Source organism: Pongo pygmaeus, chromosome 20, assembly GCF_028885625.2.
Source record: "Pongo pygmaeus isolate AG05252 chromosome 20, NHGRI_mPonPyg2-v2.0_pri, whole genome shotgun sequence".
Lineage (NCBI taxonomy): Eukaryota > Metazoa > Chordata > Mammalia > Primates > Hominidae > Pongo > Pongo pygmaeus.
In genome coordinates, this window is record NC_072393.2 from 24,660,445 (window position 1) to 24,674,099 (window position 13,655).

Here is a 13,655-nt window from a genome sequence, read left to right on the forward strand (position 1 = left end):
TTGTATTTTATTCTCTTTGTATTTTATATTATGTTATGTTATGTGTTTTTTTTTGGAGACAGGGTCTCAGTCTGTTGCCTAGGCTGAAGTGCAGTGGCATGATCTTGGCTCACTGCAGCCTCAACCTTCCGGGCTCAAGCAATCTTTTTTTTTTTTTTCTTTTGAGACAGTCTCGCTTTTGTTGCCCACAGTGCAATGGCATGATCTTGGTTCAGTGCAATTTCCTCCTCCAGAGCTCAGGTGATTCTTCTGTCTCAGCTTCCTGGATAGCTGGGATTACAGGTGCCCACCACCACCATGCCCAGCTAATTTTTGTATTTTTAGTAGGGTCGGGATTTCACAATGTTGACCAGGATGGTCTTGAACTCCTGACCTGGTGATCTGCCTGCCTTGGCCTCCCAAAGTGCTGGGGTTACAGGTGTGAGCCATCCCGCCAGGCAAGCAATCCTCTTGTACCTCAGACTTCCAAGTAGCTGGGACTACAGGCATGCACCACTACACCTAGCCAATTTTTCTTTTTGTATTTTTTTGGAGATAGGATTTTTCCATATTGCTCAGGGTGGTCTTAAACTCCTGAGCTCAGGCAATCCACCTGCCTTGGCCTCTCAAAGTGCTGGGATTACAGGCATGAGCCATTGTGCCCGATCATACCATATTTTCTTTATCCAGTCTACCATTGATAGACATTAAAGTTGATTCCATGTCTTTGTTATTGTGACTAGTGCTGCAGTGAACGCGCTTGTGCATGTGTCTTTATGATGGAATAATTTATATTTCTTTGGGTATATACCCAATTATGAGGTTGCTTGGTGAAATGGTAATTCTGTTTTTAGTTCTGTGAGGAATTGCCACACTGCTTTTTACAATGGTTGAATTAATGTACACTCTTAACAGCAGTGTATAAGTATTCCCTTTTCTCTGCAACCTTGACAGCATCTATTTTTTGACTTTTTAGTAGCCCTTCTCACTGGTGTGAGATGGCATCTCGTGGTTTTTCTTTGCATTTCTCTAATGATTATTGATGAGCATTTTATTACATGCTTGTTAGCCACATGTTTGTCTTCTTTTGAAAAGCATCTTTTTCATGTTTTTTTGTCTACTTTTTAGTGAGGTCTTTTTTTTCTTGTAAACTTGTTTAAGTTTGTTATAGATTCTGGATTTTTTTTTTTTGGTATTAAAAAGGATCCTTATTTTTCAACAAATGAACTTTTATAAACAATTCTGTAATGAAATGAAAACCGTATCTTAATACAAGTTTTTGTTAAACAAGATTTTAAAATTCTAAAATTAGAAAACATTAAGATTAAATTCTTTCAAAGGTTCAAACAAAAAAAAACCTGTACAATCTCCATTACATGTGTCTTTGTACACATTCTGGGCACTTTGAAAATGTAAAGTTTTTAACGTTTGACTGACAGAAGCAGCACTTAAAGGCTTCATGAATCTTTTTTCCAAAAAAGTATGCTTTCAGTAAAACATTTTACCATTTTATCTAACTATGCACTGACATTTTTGTTCTTCCTGAAAAGGGGATTTATGCTAACACTGTATTTTTAATGTAAAAATATACGTGTAGAGATATTTTAACTTCCTGAGTGACTTGTACCTCAAATGTGATTTAATGAACCATTTCTAAATTTTAGAATGAAACAGTATGTGTAGATCTACACATGTATGTTCAATTAGGGTAAAGCTCAAGAGCATGTCACAGAATTTATGCCTAAATTATATAAGAAGTTAAGCAATGCCTTTATCCCCAAACTTTACCAATAAGCCTTCTCAAATAGAATGTTAGTAAAGTGAATCACTGAAAAGTTTCATTTTTGAATTAACTAAAATACCAGTAGCCATTTTAGACTGTCAACTTGGATGTTTTCCTGATTCACTAGCAAGAAATTTCTTGCAATACAAAAAGATAACAAATAATTAAAATATCTGCTTTATCATACAACTTCACCCCCTCCTAAAGCGTCTAAAATGATTAGGAATTGTAGCATTTTCTTTTGCATAAAACCCTTTCCTCTTCATAAAACCCTGAGGTGAAAGGTTATTAATGTAATAAAACCACAATTCATTTTGTATTAAACTGTAGCTTTAAAAAAATGTATAAAGAAATGTGACAACTTGCAAAGCTGCTCTGTACAGTTTTTCAACAAAATATTTCCATATCAACTTAGTCAAAGGGCCTAAAATGACCCTATAAAAACAATGTCCTTTTAACATGTGTTAGTGTCGAGATGAGCGCCATTTTCCATCTCTACTACTGTCTGTTCTGTTATCATAGTCATGGCTCCAGCCATCGTGATTCCTATCTTCATAGAAGAAATCATCTCTCTTTCCTCTGTAATGATGGTCAGACCCATGATCAGTGTAACGCTGTTCCTGGCTATAATGTCTATCTGCTAGGTAGGGAAGAATTCATTCTGACTTTATGCCGTGCTGATGGTGTACCTTGGCGCCACTGGGAGCTTGAAGACTGGTTAAAACTATGACTGTGTGATTGAACTGATGGTGAAAATCCTAATTGATCCAGAGGTGAAGAACCAAATTTTCCACCATATGACATTTGTCTCAAAGCACTGTTCATCACTGCTTGTCTCTGAAAATTTTCTGGAGAAGAGAAAGATCTCTGAATTATCTGTGCTGATGAAGTCATGTTATCCATAGTCCTTTCATACCTGCTGCTAGGAAATGTAGAGGTAGGGCTTGAATTTCCAACATGATGCTGGGGATATGACAAACTGACATCTTGTGAGGCATGACTACTTCCTGATCTAAATGGAATTTTGATAGGCCTTCCATAAAGTTTGATTCCATTAAGTAGATTCATTGCATAAGGAACAGATACTTCATGTTTGAAATTCACAAACGCAAACTGCTTTGGTTTACCATCCTTATCTTTTGGAATTTTCACCTTTATTACTGGCCCAGCCTGGTGGAAAAGCTCGAAAAAGAGCTCCTCGGTCACTTTCGTTTCAAGGTTGCCCACAAAGAGAGTTCAATCCGCTTCCGCCGCCCCCATCTCCAGATTCTGGATAATACACGTTTGTCAGAAGCATCGTTTGCAAATATTTCCTATTATTTTGTTGGTTGTCTGTTTACTGTGTTGATAGTTTCCTTTGCTGTGAAGAAGCTCTTTAGTTTAATTAGGTCCAGTTTGTCAATTTTTGCTTTTGTTGCAATGGCTTTTGGTATCTTCATCATGAAATCTCTGCCAGTTTCTATGTCTAAATGGTATTTCCTGAGATATCTTCCAGGGTTTTTTATAATTTTCAAATAAATATTTCAGCCTTTAATTAATGTTGAGTTGATTTTTGTATATGGTGTAATAAAATTTCAGTCTTCTACATACTGCTAGCTAGTTATTCCACCACCATTTATTAAATAGGGAATTCTTTCCACATTTCTGTTGTCACCTTTGTTGAAGATCAGATGGTAGTAGGTATGTGGCATTATTTCTGGGCTCCCTATTCTGTTGCATTGGTCTATGAGTTTGTTTCTGAACCAGTTCCATGTTGCTTTGTTTACTGTAGCTCTGTAGTATAATTTGAAGTTAGGTAATCTGATGCCTTCAGCTTTGTTGTTTTTGCTTATGATTACCTTGGCTATTTGGACTCTTTTGGTTTTATATGAATTTTACAATAGTTTTTTTTTAGTTCTGTTAAAGATATTTTGGTCGTTTGATTAGAATAGCATTAAATCTGTAAATTTTGGGGTTAGTATGACCATTTTTAGGATATTGATATTTTCTACTTATGAGTGTAAAGTTGTTTTCCATTTGTTTGTGCCATTTCTTCTTTAAGCGTTGTTTTGTAATTCTTATCATAGGGATCTTTCACCTTCCTGGTTAGCTGTATTCCTAGATATTTTGTTCTTTTTGCAGCAATTGTTAATGGCATTGTGTTTATAATTTGTATTTGGCATGGTTGTAGCTGATTTACAGGGATGATACTAATTTTTGTACATTTATTTTGTATCCTGTAATGACACTGAAGTTGTTTGTAAGTTTAAAGAGTTTTTCCACCAAGACTATACAGTTTTCCAGACATAGAGTTATGTTATCTGCAAAAAGGGATAGCTTGACTTCCTCTCTGTTTAAGTTCCTTTTATTGTTATCTTTTGCCTGATTGCTCTGACCAGGAATTCCAATTTTATGTTGAATGGAAGTGTTGAGAGAATGCATCTTTGCCTTGTGCCAATTTTTGAGGAGGAATGCTTCAAGCTTTTTTTTTCCTTTATTTTTGAGATAGAGTCTCCCTTTGTCTCCCAGGCTGGATTGCAGTGGCACAATCTTGGCTCACTGCAGCCTCTGCCTTCTGGTTTATGCAATTCTCTTTCCACAGCCTGTCAATTAATTGGGATTACAGGCACCCCTGGCTAATTTTTGTATTTTTAGTAGAGATTGGGTTTTGCCATGTCAGCCAGGTTGATCTCAAACTCCTGACCTTGGGTGATCCACCTGCCTTGGCCTCCCAAAATGCTGGAATTACAGGTGTGAGCCACTGCACCCATCTGCTGCCAGGTTTTGTCCATTCAGTATGTTGGCTGAGAGTTTGTCATAAATAACTTATTATTATAAAGTATGTACTTTTAATGCCTTAGTTTTTGAGTTTTTAACATAAAAGATGTTATATTTTATCAAAAGCCTTTTCAGCATCTATTGAGGTAATCTTGCAGTTTCTGTCTTTAGTTCTGTTTATGTGATGAATCACATTTATTGATTTGATTTGTGTATGTTGAACCAACCTTGCATTCCCAAAATAAATTCTACTTGATCGTAGTGGGTTAGCTTTTTTGATATGCTGCTAAATTTGGTTTGTCAGTATTTTGTTGAGGATTTTTGCATGAATGTTGAAAGATATTGGCCTGAATTTTTTTTTTTTTTTAATCTCAGCCAGGTTTTGGTATCAGAATAATGCTGTTCTTCTATAATAAGTTAGAGAAAAGTTACTTTTTCTTAATTTCTTAAAACAGTTTCAGTAGAAATAATACCAGCATTTTTTTGTACACAGCCGTGAATCCTTCTGGTCCTTGGCTTTATTTGGTTGGTTGGCTCTTTATTACTAATTCAATTTTTGAGCTTCTTACTCATCTATTTAGGGCTTTGATTTCTTTTTTGTTCATTCTTGGAAGGATGTATTTGTTCAATAATATTTTCATTTTTTCTAGATTTTCTTGTTTGTGTGCACAGAGGTATTCATAGTAGACAAATATATTTTTGGGGGTCAATAGTAATGTCTCTTGTTATTTCTAATTGTGTTTATTTGGATCATCCCTTCTTCCTTCATTAATCTAGCTAGTGGTTTATCTTATTGTTTTTTTTCATAGACTTAATTCCTGGATTTTTTGATACTGATTTTGGTTATTTGTGTCTGCTGCTAGCTTAGGGATTGATTTGCTCTTGCTTCTTTCATTCTTTTATTTATGATGTCAGGTTGTCAAATGAAGATCTTTCAAACTTTTTGAGCATTAAATGCTATAAATTTCCCTTTTAACACCACTTTAGCAGTATTGCAGATATTCTGATGTGTTGGTTTTTTATTTTTATTTTTATTTGTTTATTTATTTTTTTGAGATGGATTTTCACTCTTGCTGCCCAGGCCAAGTGCAATGGCACGATCTCAGCTCACTGCAACCACCGCCTTCCGGGTTCAAGCGACTCTCTGGCCTCAGCCTCCCAAGTAGCTAGGATTATAGGCGTGTGCCACCATGACGGGCTAATTTTTGTATTTTTAGTAGAGATGGGGTTTCACCATCTTGGCCAGGCTGGTCTCAAACTCTTGACCTCATGATCCGCCTGCCTTGGCCTCCCAAAGTGCTGGGATTACAGGAATGAGCCACCATGCCCAGCCCTGGCCTGTTTTTTTTGTTCTTATTCGTTTAAAAGAACTTCTTGGTTTTTGCCTTAATTTCATTATTTATCAAGAAGTTATTCAAGTGCAGGTTGTTTAATTTTTATATAATTGTATGGTTTCAAGTTGTTTTCTTTTTGTTGAATTATGTTTTTGTCAAGCTGAAGAGTTCTGTAGATGTCTATTAAGACTATTTGGTCACCTGTTGAGTTTAGGTCCTAATGTTTTGTTAATTTTCTTCTTCAGTTATCTGTCTATTAGTGCCTGTGGGATGTTATAGTCTCCCACTATTATTGTGTCAGAATCTAAATCTCTTCATAGGTCTCTAAGAACTTGCTTTATTCGTATGAACCCATGAATTTTATATAACACCTTTCTCTTTTCTGCTTTTTCTTCCGTAAACATTCTTTCCTGTGTCCACAATGTGCAAAATTTAGATGTCCAGGAGTTCAAGAACATGTTTAGAGACCTGGCTGTTGTAAAAGAAAATATAAATTAGAAATAAGAGGCTTAATTAGTTCACATAAAAATAAGAGAAAATATCTTACTAAAATCTCTTTTCTTAAAACAGATTATGTGTAGATTTTTATCTCCTTTTTTTGCAATATATGTAAATCATATTAACAGCTAAATAAATCTTTGTTATATATTTATTTTTTTTTTACTCATGATTGTCTTTATCTGGGACCTGAGATTAATTGCTTTGTTTTTGCTTTGGCAAAAGGTTATTCTTATTATTTTTAGTCTTTTAAGGTTGACACAAATTTGTTCACAGTAAAACTCATTTCAAGAGCACACAAAAGTTTAGCATAAAAATAGGATTAAATTTAGCAAAACAGAATTATAAGGACTAAAAGATATTGAGTAATTTGATTGACAGAAACCTGTTTCTCCAATGTGATTATTTACAGGCTGAAGTACTTAACTACAAAAGCAAAGATAGTTCAGTTTATAGACTGAACAGTGGAGTATGTTGTCATACCTTGGTTTCTATTTATTACTTTAGTACAATTAGCATAGTTATGTGTGGTGTTGTTAGACTACCTGCATTCATATACATTTAATAGTATTTTTTACAATAGTGTGAATATAAAGCCACAATGTCTACTTTGAATGAATTCCTTAATTATTTTAATATTGTGATTCATACTTTTGAAATGTAAAGTTTTTCAATTGAAATATAGTTAAAGAAATTTTTTTAAAAATCCTACATACATTATGACTAGTATGTTAAAATTATTCCTACTTACATATTTATATCTAATATCCAAAGAAATTTTACTACCAAATTGTTACAGTAGATATTAGTCTGCTATGCTTATTAATTTAACCAATAGAAATATTTATAAGTAAGCATAATTTCAGTGTCTTTCATTTCACAAATTGGAATGCTGCTATTACAGGACAAATAAAGGCAGATAATGTGGCCACCCAAAAACTGTAGTAGCTCTCCAAGTTAGCTACCTTGCAGGTTCACATATATTCCACTATATTAACACAGTCAGATTTTAATTTTTTATCAAAAAGTGCTGGTGGAAGTTGTCAGATATATTTGAATATAGATTCTGCATTCAATGGCTAGAAAATTAGAGAGCAGCAGAGATAGAAAAAAATATTTTATGATTCTGCTGATAATATACCTCTTCATAATACTCATGTTTCTCATGCTGAGAGTAGCTATGCACTTTGGGTATTTAGAGAGAAATAGTTTTTGGAGGAGTATTTTCTGGCTAACTTGATCAATCTTATATCTAATTTCAGTTTTTTCTTAAGATGCTTTTAACTTCTTTTTTTTCTCTCAATATAATCTTTCTCAGAGTGAGAGCTGTTTTTCTGTAGAATGCTTTGTGTATCTGTTTTAGAAGCCCTATTAGTATCCCATAATGTCTGTGAAAGACGTGGCTGTCACAGTGAGAACTCTTGGAGCTGTCTCTCTGGATGCATGCTGGAAATCTAGCAGTATATTTTCCATGTCACCATTATAAATAGAAACTGTGGCTTCAATAATGCTCTCATTTCCATTATTGTGAAGGTGCAGTTCTACCCAGGGAGGCTCTCTGAAGCTCAGGCTTCACTCTTTGATGTGACACTAAAGTGCTGCTGTGGCAATTGGCGTTCACCTATGATGTGAGCTGCCAGCTGTGAGCCCTGTGCTGTGGGCTGTACCGCAGTGGCAGATGGTAGGAAACAAAAGAGGACACTGGCCACTAGAAGAAGGGAAGCTGGAGTACTGTAACCCCGTCCTCAGGGAGGAGAGAGGTACTGCTTTAAAATGCAAGTAGCCAAAAAGATAGCACCCTATTCAACCACTTTTGTAGAAGAATGAAAGTCTTCCTTCAGCAGGCAGCTGGCTTCAAGTTGCAGAACTATCTTCTGTCATGAAGATGTGAAAAACTTATTTTGTCATTGAATATAACCAATTAGCATACATGGATGACCTCCCAAATGACCAGGTGAATTTAGGATGAACTATGTATGACATGGTGCTGTGAATTCTTCTACTTGTGAACTATTTATGGTAACCATCTTTATGTCTTTTCAATCTCTTAAGCAGACTGACTGTAATACATGTGATATTCAGATTTAATTGTGTAATGAGTTTTCTTTTTCTTTTTTTTTTTTTTTTTGAGACAGAGTCTTGCTGTGTTGCCCAGGCTGGAGTGCAGTGGTGTGATCTCAGCTCTTTGCAACCTCTGCCTGTCAGGTTCAAGTGATTCTCCTGCCTCAACCTCCCAAGTAGCTGGGATTACAGGCGCATGCCACTACGCCTGGCTTTTTTCTTTTTTTATCTTTTTTTATTTTAGTAGAGGCAGGGTTTCACCGTGTTAGCCAGGATGGTCTCTATCTCCTGATTTCATGATCGACCTGCCTTGGCCTCCCAAAGCTGCGATTACTGGTGTAAGCCACCATGCCCAACCTCTGTCTTTTCTATTATTGTGGTTTCTCTGGGGCTGAAGAAAATTTTTTTTAAATTGTATTTCCTAGAATTACTAGACATAATATAAACAAATAAGGTGCCAACCAAGCTTTACTCTAGAGGGGACTTTCCCTCTCAGGCTTCCAGCCAACTCACAATTATGCTGTAAAGTGCATGCTCTTATCTAAATATGCAGGCAGAATTGTGTCTCTGCCTATTTGGTATCTATAGTCCTCCACAGTCACTTCTAGAGAGGCTAGAGCAGATTTCTACAAACTTTTTTTTTTTCTTAGATGGAATTTCGCTCTTGTTACCCAGGCTGAAGTGCAGTGGCACAATCTCAGCTCACTGCAGCCTCCACCTCCTGGGTTTAAGTAATTCTCCTGCCTCAGCCTCCCGAGTAGCTGGGATTACAGGCATGCATCACCAAGCCTGGCTAATTTTGTATTTTTAGTAGAGACAGGGTTTTTCCATATTGGTCAGGCTGGTCTTGAACTCCTGACCTCAGGTGATCCGCCCACCTTAGCCCCCCAAAGTGCTGGGATTACAGGTGTGAGGCACCTCGCCTGGCCTAGATTTCTACAAACTTTATAGGGCAGATATTAACCATTTTACTTCTTTCAATGACTCTTGTATCTTCAGACCTGAAACTAATTCAGAGACCATGGAGCCCAGAAACCCAATCAGTGTAACAAATGTGCATTGAGTAGACATGGAGACATGAGAATCTCCACTTCTCTTTCTCTCCTCTTGGTAAAATGCTCACAATTGCAGGTAACACCTGCTGCTACTCCACCCATCCAGGACCTAAATCTGCAGCTCCAAATTCTAAATCTAGGTCTATAAATTAAAAAACAAAACAAAAGTTTCGTTTGAGAAATGCAAGTCTTTTTTTTTTTAGGGGGGGTTGGGGGGGATGGAGTCTTGCTCTGTCACCAGGCTGGAGTGCAGTGGCATGATCTCGGCTCACTGCAACCTCCTCCTCCCAGGTTCAAGCTATTCTCCTGCCTAAGCCACCCGAGTAGCTGGGATTACAGGCATGTGCCATCACACCTGGCTAATTTTGTATTACTTTTTTCAGTAGACACGGGGCTTCACCATGTTGGCCAGTATGGTCTCGATCTCTTGACTTCGTGATCCACTTGCGTTGGCCTCCCAAAATGTTGGGATTACAGGCGTGAGCCACTGTGCCTGTCTGCCAGTCTTTTTACTTATAAAACTCAGACATTAAAATAAGAGCACAATTGTGTCTTTCTCCCTACTTTCAACTATATATTCATCTCTCGAAGCTGTTCACTATTGCCAAAAGTAGGTATAAGTTAAACCAATAATAAGTTATTTATTTAAACAAATAAGAATTTCTCACAAACTAGTTTGTATCACTCCACTCTCTGTCTGTCTTCTTTTTTTCCCTTCACAAATCCACTTGTAATTGCTGCTAATCAGTGTAGATTCCAGGCATCTTGAATATTTCTTCTCAAGTTACAATGCTTAAGCTCGGCCCCATTAAACTGTCTACTTATATTCATGTTGTGTCAGCTTTTTTTTAGGTAAAATATTATTTAGAATTTTCTAGAGCAGCCTCTGTGAGTAGATTTCTCCTTTGATTGTACTCGCTGTAACAGCCAAAAATGCAAAGTGATGTTGATTTTATCTAGAATCTGCACATAAGTTCTGGTCTGTGCCTGGAATTTACAAAACAGGACCAGACTATAGTTTGAGAATGTACAGAAAACCAACAGGAAGCATTTTCTGCATTGTGAGATGTCAACATAGACACTTCAGATCCCTCCTTTGAGAGTGTGGCTCTTTGACCTTTTCACATCGCTACCTTTATGTGAGAGGCTACAGGTTTAAATAGAATCTGATGGCAGAATCTCTAAGTGTAAACAAGCATCTTAGGAGTGAGAGATCAAGGCCACAAAGTAGCCAGAGACTTGAGCACAACTATAGCTACCTGGAAAATGTGATAATAGAGTGTTATTGTCCTTCTACATACCCAAAAGCTGGCTAATCAGGACAGGTGATCCAGGTTCTGGAGCTCCACCAGGATAGTTTCATTTTCTTTTTAGAATCAGCCTGAGTCTCTCCTGCTGGCTTATTATTGGTCCATCAGCCCAGGGTCACTGGAAATGCTCTCACAATCACCTAGGTAGGCATCTGAGACATTTGAGAATCTCCAGAACAGAATTGTGTCAGGCTGACAAGAGTGGTTAATTTTGCTTCTGTCTTAGTGTAAAAGAAATGAATCATCTGGTGTGTGTTCCTCCCATCGTACAAGAGATGTCTTTGGTTGGTACCCAGATGAGAGTTTCTCTGGTTCCCTGGTACTTGCGTGAAAAACAAGGAGGAGGTCTGGAGACTCAAACAGATAAACAAATTGATTCCATTTCATATAGTCATTAGAAAAATAGATGAAGCAGTCATGGTCCCTACCATGCAAGAACTTTTAGTCTTGACTATCAACTGCATAAGTGGTTTAATTATGCATCATATGGTGGGTACAATAAATAGACATGTGCAAAAATATGGGATATATTTGCACCATTTTCTTTATATTGTTGAGACTTCTGATGTCTACACCTGAACATGTATTTATAAACAAAAGAGTTATTATTTGTATTTTTTTAGCTTGCTAAGAATACTTATTTATCTTCTAAAAAACTACTTTAGAAAACCTTAAGAGATTTGTTTAAATTGCTTATTAGTATGTGATATAACCTTGAGAGAGCAGTGGGGTTTAAAAAGATTAAAAATTATACAAACTCTGAGATTTAAGTTTTTGTTTATTTTTTTGGTACACTTAAAAAATGAAACAGAACTGAAAATACTCCCCAGTGGCATAAAAAACAGAATTTTACATTAGCTCTACACCCAGCCCCAGCCCTGATCAGATTCACCCTTTTTGAAGACCTTATTTAGGTGTTGCCATACTCTGAAGTCTTGTCTCACAGAACTAACTAGAAGAGATCAGAGTTTTGGGTGATGAATCCTGTTGCTTTTTTAGGGTTGGTGCTCATGATTTTCTGAAACCCAAAAGCAGATAAATGGAAAATATAAATATGATTTATAGGGTCTTAATTTTTAAATTTTTTATTGAAACCATTGTTTGCAGAGACATTACATTTAGCAACTTGTTTTCTGTCCTTGCAGATATAGTAGTTGATTCACAAATCACAAAATAGTAAATATAAACACAACAAAAATTCGTCTAAATTATATGAAACTCTATCTGTATCCCTCTCATCTGTCTATATTCTATACATTTTTAAAAAAAATCAGTGACAGATAAACGGAAGAAGAAATAAAAATGCTGAGTTCTTATTCTAAATCCTTGGAATTATTGAACACTTAGTATAAACTCACAGGGTTTTATCAGAATTAAATAATGGATCATCACAGTGCTCTGTAACATCTTGTTGAGCACACAGTACCTGCTTAATAAACATTGCATTAGTACATGTGTACATGTTGTTTTCTAAATGCAGACTTACTCAGAAATTGCTGCTTTCTGTTTTCTCTGTAAATTTTAAAGAGCCAGCAAATAATATGATACTTAAAGAATGGTTGTCTTCATTTGTATCAAAAGTATTTGTGTTGTGACAAGACTGCTGAATATAAGGGACTCTGTGCTGTGCCTCATTTTTCTTTTCTTTTTTTTCTTTTTGGAGACGGAGTCTTGCTCTGTGCCCAGGCTGGAGTGCAGTGGCGCCATTTCGGCTCACTGCAAGCTCCGCCTCCTGGGTTCACGCCGTTCTCCTGCCTCAGCCTCCTGAGTAGCTGGGACTACAGGCGCCCGCCACCACACCCAGCTAACTTTTTGTATTTTTAGTAGAGATGGGGTTTCACCGTCTTAGCCAGGATGGTCTCGATCTCTTGACCTTGTGATCCGCCCGTCTGGGATCACAAGCGGACCTTGTGATCCGCTGGTGTCTGCAGCAGAGGAGAGAACCTGAGGACCAAAAAAATAAAAAACATACACACATACACACACACACACACACACATACATTTTTTCTTTTTTTTTTTTTTTTAAAGATGGAATTTCATTCTTATTGCCCAGGCTGGAGTGCAATGGTGCAATCTCAGCTCACTGCAACCTCCACCTCCCACGTACCAGCGATTCTCCTCTCCCAGCCTCCTGAGTAGCTGGGATTACAGGCATGTGCCACGTGCCACCACGCCCTGCTAATTTTCTATTTTTAATAGAGATGGGGTTTCTTCATGTTGGTCAGGCTGGTCTCGAACTCCTGACCTCAAGTGATCCACCCACCTCGGCCTCCCAAAGTGCGGGATTACAGGCATGAGCCACCTTGCCCAGCTGCAGAGAAACTTACGGTTCCTAAATCCTTTCTGTTATAAAGGACAGAAATGGGTAGAGTTTTTTGTCTTGGGCTTTCTGCCTTTGGGTGTGGTGGTAAGAGATGAACATGTGGTGCTCAAATTTTTAAAGGCATATTCTAAAGATGCAGATATAATTAGTCCAGAAAATGTCATCTGAGAAATAATTCTAGAGGAGGAGGAGGAGAGAGAGAAAAAAATGACCTTTTTTCAGCTAAACATTTCTGACATCAAGAGCTGTGTCCACTGTGCCTCCTGGATTGCCATGTGCTTGTACTTGCAAATCTTTACTTCTATACTTGTGTTTTTTCTCCCTAATGAGTTTTTTTAACTACTTTTATAAACGCTTATGATAGTCAAGGGTCTCTGAAAAATATTTCGTTTCTATATATCACAGCCTTCTCTACATCACGGCTTCTTATATGCCATGCAGAATTCTCACCATGAATTCGTGATCTGCAATATTAAAAATGTTATCTTTGGCTGTTGAACATGGATAGGTGTGGATACTCAGTCAATCTATCTATCTATGTGTCCATTTTTTT

At 36.9% G+C, this 13,655-nt stretch overlaps 1 protein-coding gene and 1 pseudogene across 2 annotated transcripts in view; one reads left to right on the forward strand and one right to left on the reverse strand.

Moving 5' to 3' along the window:
- LOC129020633 (zinc finger protein 254-like) overlaps nt 1–13,655 on the forward strand; it is a 72,308-nt gene that overhangs the window by 30,591 nt on the left and 28,062 nt on the right. The gene's annotated exons all lie outside the window — the stretch shown is intronic.
- Nucleotides 2,140–3,014, reverse strand: LOC134738880 (RNA-binding protein 7-like; annotated as a pseudogene).